Source organism: Cetorhinus maximus, unplaced genomic scaffold (genome assembly GCF_964194155.1).
Source record: "Cetorhinus maximus unplaced genomic scaffold, sCetMax3.hap1.1 HAP1_SCAFFOLD_130, whole genome shotgun sequence".
NCBI classification, from domain to species: Eukaryota; Metazoa; Chordata; class Chondrichthyes; order Lamniformes; family Cetorhinidae; genus Cetorhinus; species Cetorhinus maximus.
Genome location: NW_027596131.1, coordinates 52,534 through 59,981, shown reverse-complemented (window position 1 = coordinate 59,981; position 7,448 = coordinate 52,534).

Genomic DNA, 7,448 nt, shown 5'->3' with positions numbered 1-7,448 from the left:
TTTACCCTTCTCTCTCTTACAGTTAATTTATTGGCGATTGTGATTTTAACCCGGGGCAAGTGTGGCCTCTCCAACTGCACCACCCGTTATCTGGTGGCCATGGCAACGGCGGACCTACTGGTCATTATCACTGAGGTCATCATGTGGAGGGTAATTTATTATTATTTTGGACAGAGTTTCCTGCTCATCACCCCTGTGTGCCGTGTTCTCGCTGTCCTGACTGGTGCAGCCACAGACTGTTCAGTCTGGTTTACCGTCACTTTCTCCTTTGACCGATTTGTGGCCATTTGTTGGCAGAAGGTGAAAACAAAATATTGCACCGAGAAAACTGCGGCTGTGGTTCTAGCATCAACCAGCATTCTGCACTGTTTAAAAAACATCCCGCACCACTTTACACAGGAACATGGAGAGATAATCGACAATGTTCCATGGTTCTGTTATCCAAAGCCAAGCTATTTTACTAACCCCGGGTGGGTGGGATTTGACTTGTTTGACACGCTTTTAACCCCATTGCTCCCATTCGCTTTAATTCTGCTGCTCAACGCTCTGACAGTCAGACACATTTTAGTGGCCAGTCGAGTCCGTAAGGGGCTGAGGGGTCAGAGCAGGGGAGAGAATCGCAGTGACCCACAGATGGAGGGCAGGAGGAAGTCTGTGATTTTACTCTTCACCATCTCGGGCGGCTTCGGACTGCTGTGGTCGGTGTATGTTATAGATTGCTTATTTTATACCATTACGGGAAGAGATCCCAGTGATTACACAGATTCTGAATATATATGTAAACAATTCGGAATGATGCTGCGGAGTTTAAGTTGCTGCACAAACACATTTATTTATGGGGTGACTCATTCCAAGTTCAGAAAGTAGCTGAAGGATGCTTTGAAATATCCGCTAACATCATATATTCATTTGTTGAGGAATCAAAACAACTGAAAATAGCCCAGAGGCGGCAGTCCCGGTTTCCCGTCCATAAATGGTCTATTTAACAACAAACCTCCATTCGGCACGGGCCACTGAGTCGCTGAGCCCTTGTGGGGAGGTGAACGCTCAGGAGATAATGGAAAAGGGGCAGTAGATGGGTCAAAGCATCCCCTGCTGGAGCAGGCACATGTACAGAAACCAACCTGTATTCTGCAGAGTCGTCGCCGTAATTCCAGAGTATCAGCTGTCCCAGATGTTGATTATGCATTGGGGAAAGCAATCCTGGCGCCCCGGTCAGCCACTAACAGGGACTTTAATCATGGGAACAGGAGAAGGTCATTCAGCCCGCGAGCCTGCGACTTTTAAAAAATAACAACAAATTCAGCAACCACAACATTATTGAAAAACACGAACATATTCAACAACAACCTCAGATTTGAAAAACACCAACAACTACAACAAACTCAACATTGAATAACACCAACAAGTTCAACAATAAAATCAACATTGAAAACCGCCGGCAAATTCAACAACAACCTCAACATTGAAAAAAGTGGAACAAATTCAACAAGAACCTCAACTTTGAAAAATACCAACAAATTCAACAAACTCAATATTGAAAACCACCAACAAATTCAATCAAACTCACCATTTAAAAACACCAACAAATTCAACAACAACCTCAACCTTGAAATACACCAACAAATTCAACAACAACCTCAACAATGAAAAGCACAGACAAATTCAAAAACAACCTCAACACTGAAAAACACAAACAAATTCAGCAATATCTTCAACATTGAAAAACACCAACAAATTCAAGAACAATCTCAAGACTGAAAAACACCAACAAATTCAGCAACAACCTCAGCCTTTGAAAAAAAACACAACTGCATACTCAACAACAACGTCAACATTGAAAATCACCAACAAATTAAACAAAATCAACATTGTAAAATATCAACATGTTTAATACCAACATCAAGATTGAAAACCACCACCAATTTCAACAGGAGCCTGAACGTTGCAAAACTCCAAGTAATTAATTAACAAACATAACATTGCAAAACACCAACAAGTTCAATAGGAAGATTAGCATTGAAAAACACAAAGAAATTCAACAACTGTAACGTTGAAAATCACCAAGAAATTCCACAACAATTTCCACGTTGTAATAGTGCACACATTCAGCAACAACCTCAACTTTGTAAAAACTCTGACAAAGTCATCAATAACTTCAACATTGAAAATCAGCAACAATTTGAACATTGAAACTCATCAACAACTAAAACAAATGTCAACATTGAATAACCCCAACAAATTCAACTACATCCTCAGCTTTAATCAAAAGCAACAAATTGAACCACAACTTCAACATTAATAAGCACCAACAAATTCAATAACGTTAACATTGAAAACATCGACTAATTCAACAACAAGCTCAACATTGAAAAAGAGCAACAAATTCAACAACAGACTCAACACCGAGAACAACAACGACAAATTCAACAACGTCAACATTGAACATCACCAACATATTCAACAACAACCTGAATATTGTAGAACACTGACAAATTCTACAACGACTTCAACATTGAAAACATCAACATATTCAACAGCAGTAACAACACTGAAAAAAAAAAATCAGCAAACATAACAACAAATTCATCTTTGAAAAACAGCAGCAAAGTTAAAATGATTGTGAAACACCTTCAAATTTATAAACAGAGTCACAATTGAGAACCATCAACAAATTCAGCAGTTGTTTGTTAAACTTTGAGGTTTTATTTGAAAATGTTTGCACTTTTAGTTGATGACTTTTTTTGTTGAACTTGGTGTTTTTCCGCGCTGTTGTTGAATTTTTAGATGTTTTTCAATGTTAACGTCAATTTGTAAGTGTTTTTCAATGACGAGGTTGCTCTTGAACTTGTTAATGTTTTTCATTGTTAAGCTTGCTGAATTTGTTGATGTTTTTCATTGATGAGGTTGTTGTTGAATTTTTTTGGTATTTATCAATGCTGAGGTTGTTCATCGGTTTGTTCTTCATTTTCTATGGCGACGTGGTTTCTGAATTTACTGGCGTATTTCAATATTGTTGAATTAGCTGGTGTATTTCAATGTTGAAGTTGTTGGTGAATTTGTTGATGTTTTACAATGTGGAGGTTCTTGCAGAATATGTTGGTAATAATCAGTATTCAGTTTCTTTATGAATTTTCTGGGGTTTTTGAATGTTGAAGTTGTTGCTGAATTTGCTGGTGTTTCCAATGTTGAGTTGTTGTTGAATTTATTACTGTTTTCCAATGTTGGGTTTGTTATTGAATTTGTTGGTGTTTCTCAATTTTGAGGTTGTTCTTCAATTAATTGGTGTTTCTCATTTTTGAGGTTGTGGTTGAATTTCAATTTTGAATTTCAATTTCAAATGTTTTTTCAATGTTCACGAGCTTGTTGAATTTCTTGGTGTTTTCAATGTTGCTGCTGTTGAATTTCTGGGTGTTTTTCAATGTTTATGTTGCTGAAGTTTTTGGTGATATACAATGTGGAAGATTTGTGCTTATTGTATACCTATTTGTCAAAGTTGAGGTTGTTGTAGATTTGCTGGTGTTTCTTAATGTTGAAGTTGTTGTTGAATTTGTTCTTTTTTTTCAATGTTGAGTTTGTTAATTAATTAGTTGGTGTTTTGCAATGAACCGACAAAGCAGGCGTGGTTCTTGGGACAGTGACTGTGCTGATCTTTTTAAAGAACCTTTTCTGGTATTCCATGCTCACATGAATGTATCAACTGGTAAACGAACCCTGGTTATGTTCTGTAATACTAGATTTTTATTAATCGACGGTCTGGGTAACAATCGAGTTTGTCCATTATATTCTAAACCCGTTAGCCCCATTTATCCTTATTCTGCTGCTCAATGTTCTCACCGTCAGACACATTTTAGTGAGCAGCAGAGCCCGCTGGAGACTCCGGGTTCGCAGAAGTGGGGAAAGTGCTAGAGTGCCAGAGATGGAGAGTCGATAGAAACCGATCATTTTGCTGTTTGTTATCTCGCCAGTTTCCTCCTGTAGTGGGCACGATCATGGTGTGTTCTGTTTGAGTCCGGATGTATAATTTGCTCTATGAGTCCATATTGCTGCATCCTTCTATGCAGGAATTGGGTTCCTGAATTGCTCCACACATTCTTGCATTTATGCCCCGACTACATTCCAGCAGCAGTTGAAGGATGTGCTGACATGTCCCTTTGGACCTATTGCAAAATTCATTCAAAGAGGAGAGAGGAGCCGAGTCAGGGAGTTTCCAGCATTATCTCATTTTACTTCCCATTCCCAATGAATGAGTGGAGTGCAGGGGATTTGGGGGTGGCGAGGGGTAGGTTTCTTTTCGACCGAGTGGTGGGAGCAGTTAAATCTCTCCCCCAGTGGCATTGGACAGTCCGGGAGGGACCTGTTCCCCATGGTGTCCGGCTTGTGCTGTGGAGCCTGATCCCGACAGGTCCTTGGGAGCGGGCGGGCGGGCGTGATCTGTTTCCCATGGTGTCCGGCTTGTGGTGTGGAGCCTGACCACCACAGATTCCGGGGAGCGGGCCGGAGGGACAGTTTCCCCATGGTGTCCGGCATGTGGTGTGCAACTTGATCCCCAAAGATCGAATGGAGCGAGCGAGCTGGAAGGACCTGTTCCCTATGCTGTCCGGCTTGTGTTGTGGAGCCTGACCAGCACAGAGTCCGGGGAGAGGGCTGCAGGGACATGTTGCTATTTGGCAGGGAAATTCGGGCTGCGCATATTCGCTTTGCTGGTCGCACAACGGGCAGGGGGCAGAAAATGTTCCCCAGGATGGCGGCATCATGGGAGGGGCGGCTTCTAAAAGTCACAACGAGCAGGGGGAGGGACCTGTTCACCATGGTGACGGTATCATGGGAGGGGCGGCTCCTAAATGTCACGAAGAGCAAGGGGCGGGATCTGGTCTCCATGGTGACGGCATTATGGGAGGGGCGGCTTCTAACTTTCACAACGGTTAGGGGGCGCGCACTGTTCACCATGGTGACGGAATCATGGGAGGGGCGGATCCTAAACGAAACAGAGAGCAAGGGGTGGGATCTGGTCTCCATGGCGACGGCATAATGGGAGGGGTATCTTTAAACGTCACAATGGACAGGGGGTCGTACTGGTCCCAGTGATGACCGCATAATGGGAGGGGCGAGTGCTGTGACGGCAACATGGCCACGAGGCGGGACCTTGTGCCCATGACGAACGCCCTACGTTAGGTCCGGGTCCTGTGGCGGCACAATGGACAGGGTGGCGGGACCTAGCCCCCATGACGACGGCTTAATTGGAGGGGCGTGTCCTTTGACTGCACAATGGAAAGGGGGAAGGACATGATCCCCATGATGACGGCATAATGCGGAGGCGTGGGCCTTGTGACGGCACAATAGACAGGGGTTGGGGCCTGCTCCCGAAGATGACGGCATAACAGAGAGGTGCGTGTCCGGAAGCGGCCCAATTAACGGGGCAGTGACCTTGCCCCTTTGATGAAGGCACAATGGAAAGGGGCGTGGCCTGCTTCCCTTGGCCAGTGTAAGCTGGACTGGTTTGGAGCAGGGCTCCCACCGACCCCGCCCATGACACTCAGCCATTGGAGCAGGGACAAAAGGTGAGGGGGTAAATGGTCACCGCCCCACCAATCCCACCGACGCTCTCCTGAACAACCAGTGGACCAGCAGCAACAGGATTAGAAAAGGTATTGTGAAAATCTATGCTGAATATTCCTCCTGCGTTGCCTTCCGTTATGCCCTTCCGTTACCCTTTGATGTTTTAACAATATTCAGGAGAATCAATAAAGAGGAATCTGGTTGTAACAAAGCCAAATTCTGGCCTGTAAAAGGGCTACATGATCCCTGGGGTACCTCCGCGAGTTACACCGTGAATATTTCAACAACATCACACAGCAAACACGCCCCAGTTAGAATCCACAGGATCAGAAATGATAAACATTGGTAGCGGCGTATATTGAGAGACCCCCGAAACACACAGACACATATACACGCATATAGAGGACACACACACACGCAGAAACATACACACACACACGGACACACACTCACAGGTACATACATACACACACACACATAAACATACATACACTCACAGACACACAGACACATACGGACACACACAAACAGACACATGCATACGCACACATTCATAGGCACAAACACAGACACACACAACACACTCACATACAGTCACACACACACAGACACACCCACACGCACACACTCAGAGGCACCAACTCAGACAAGCACACGCACACGCACACACAGACATACAGAGATACGCTCACACACACACAGCCAAACAGCCACACACACACAGAGACACACACACAGACGAACACACACAGACAGGCGCACAAACAGACACAAATAATTCACACGCAGACACAGACACATAGGTTGTACAGACACACACTCACACACCTCTGTTAGTTTTAGGATTTGTATAAATTTCATGGTCTGCATTATTTTCAGTATTTGTATTGGTATCGGGATCTGTTATATTTTCAGGGCCTGTATTAATTTCAGGTTATATATTAGCATAAAGATTTGTATCAGTTTCAGGGTCCGTTTTTTGCTTCAATATCAGTTTTGGTGTCTGCATTAATTTTAAATTCTGTATTAGTTTCAGGATCTGTATTACATTAAAGATCTGCATTAATTTAAACATCTCTATTAGTTTCAGGATCTGTTATAAATTAAAGGAGTGTATTAATTTAAAGATCTGTATTAAATTAAAGATCTGTATTGGTTTAAGGATCTGTATTATTTTCAGGATCTGTATTAGTTTCTGGATCTGTATTAGTTTAATACAGTACATTGCAGAATTTTTTGAACCAACAATTCTTCATTCCTTTTCTGCTTCTTTGTTCATCCCTTTAAAACTCTGTCAGCCCATGACTGGCCCATATTCCAGGATCACCAGTTCCTTGTTATTTACCTTATCAAAACCCATCGTGAGTTTAAATCACACTATTAAACCTCCCCTTTGCCTGCTCTGCTCGAAGAAAAACAACCACAGCTTCTGCAGCCTCTCCACCCAATTCAAATCCCTCAGCCCTGTTTCAATTCCAGTAAAATTCCTCTGCGCCCTCTCCAAGACTATAACATCCTTCCTGGAATGCGCACAACAGAATTAGGCATTATACTCACCAAGCCTCACCAAGGTTTTATGATTTATGCATCCTTTGTCTGAAATTCTTATTTTTGTAAACTCTGATTCTCTTGATCAATAAACACGAATTGTTGTTTTAATGCACTAAAAAGCTTTTTCTACCTTCTTCAATGATTTGCTTATATCTGCAGAACTTATTGTTGGGCAGTGCCAAAATGTGTCTACCTTACACTCCTCTATTTACAATATTCCGTCCCTCTGAAACCATCGTACATCTCAACTGGACGAGGTTAAACTTTACCCCTTTAGATTGGTGCAAGAATAATTGTATTGAAAGGGTTATGTGAAGCTGTTTGTTCTGTGGCTGGAA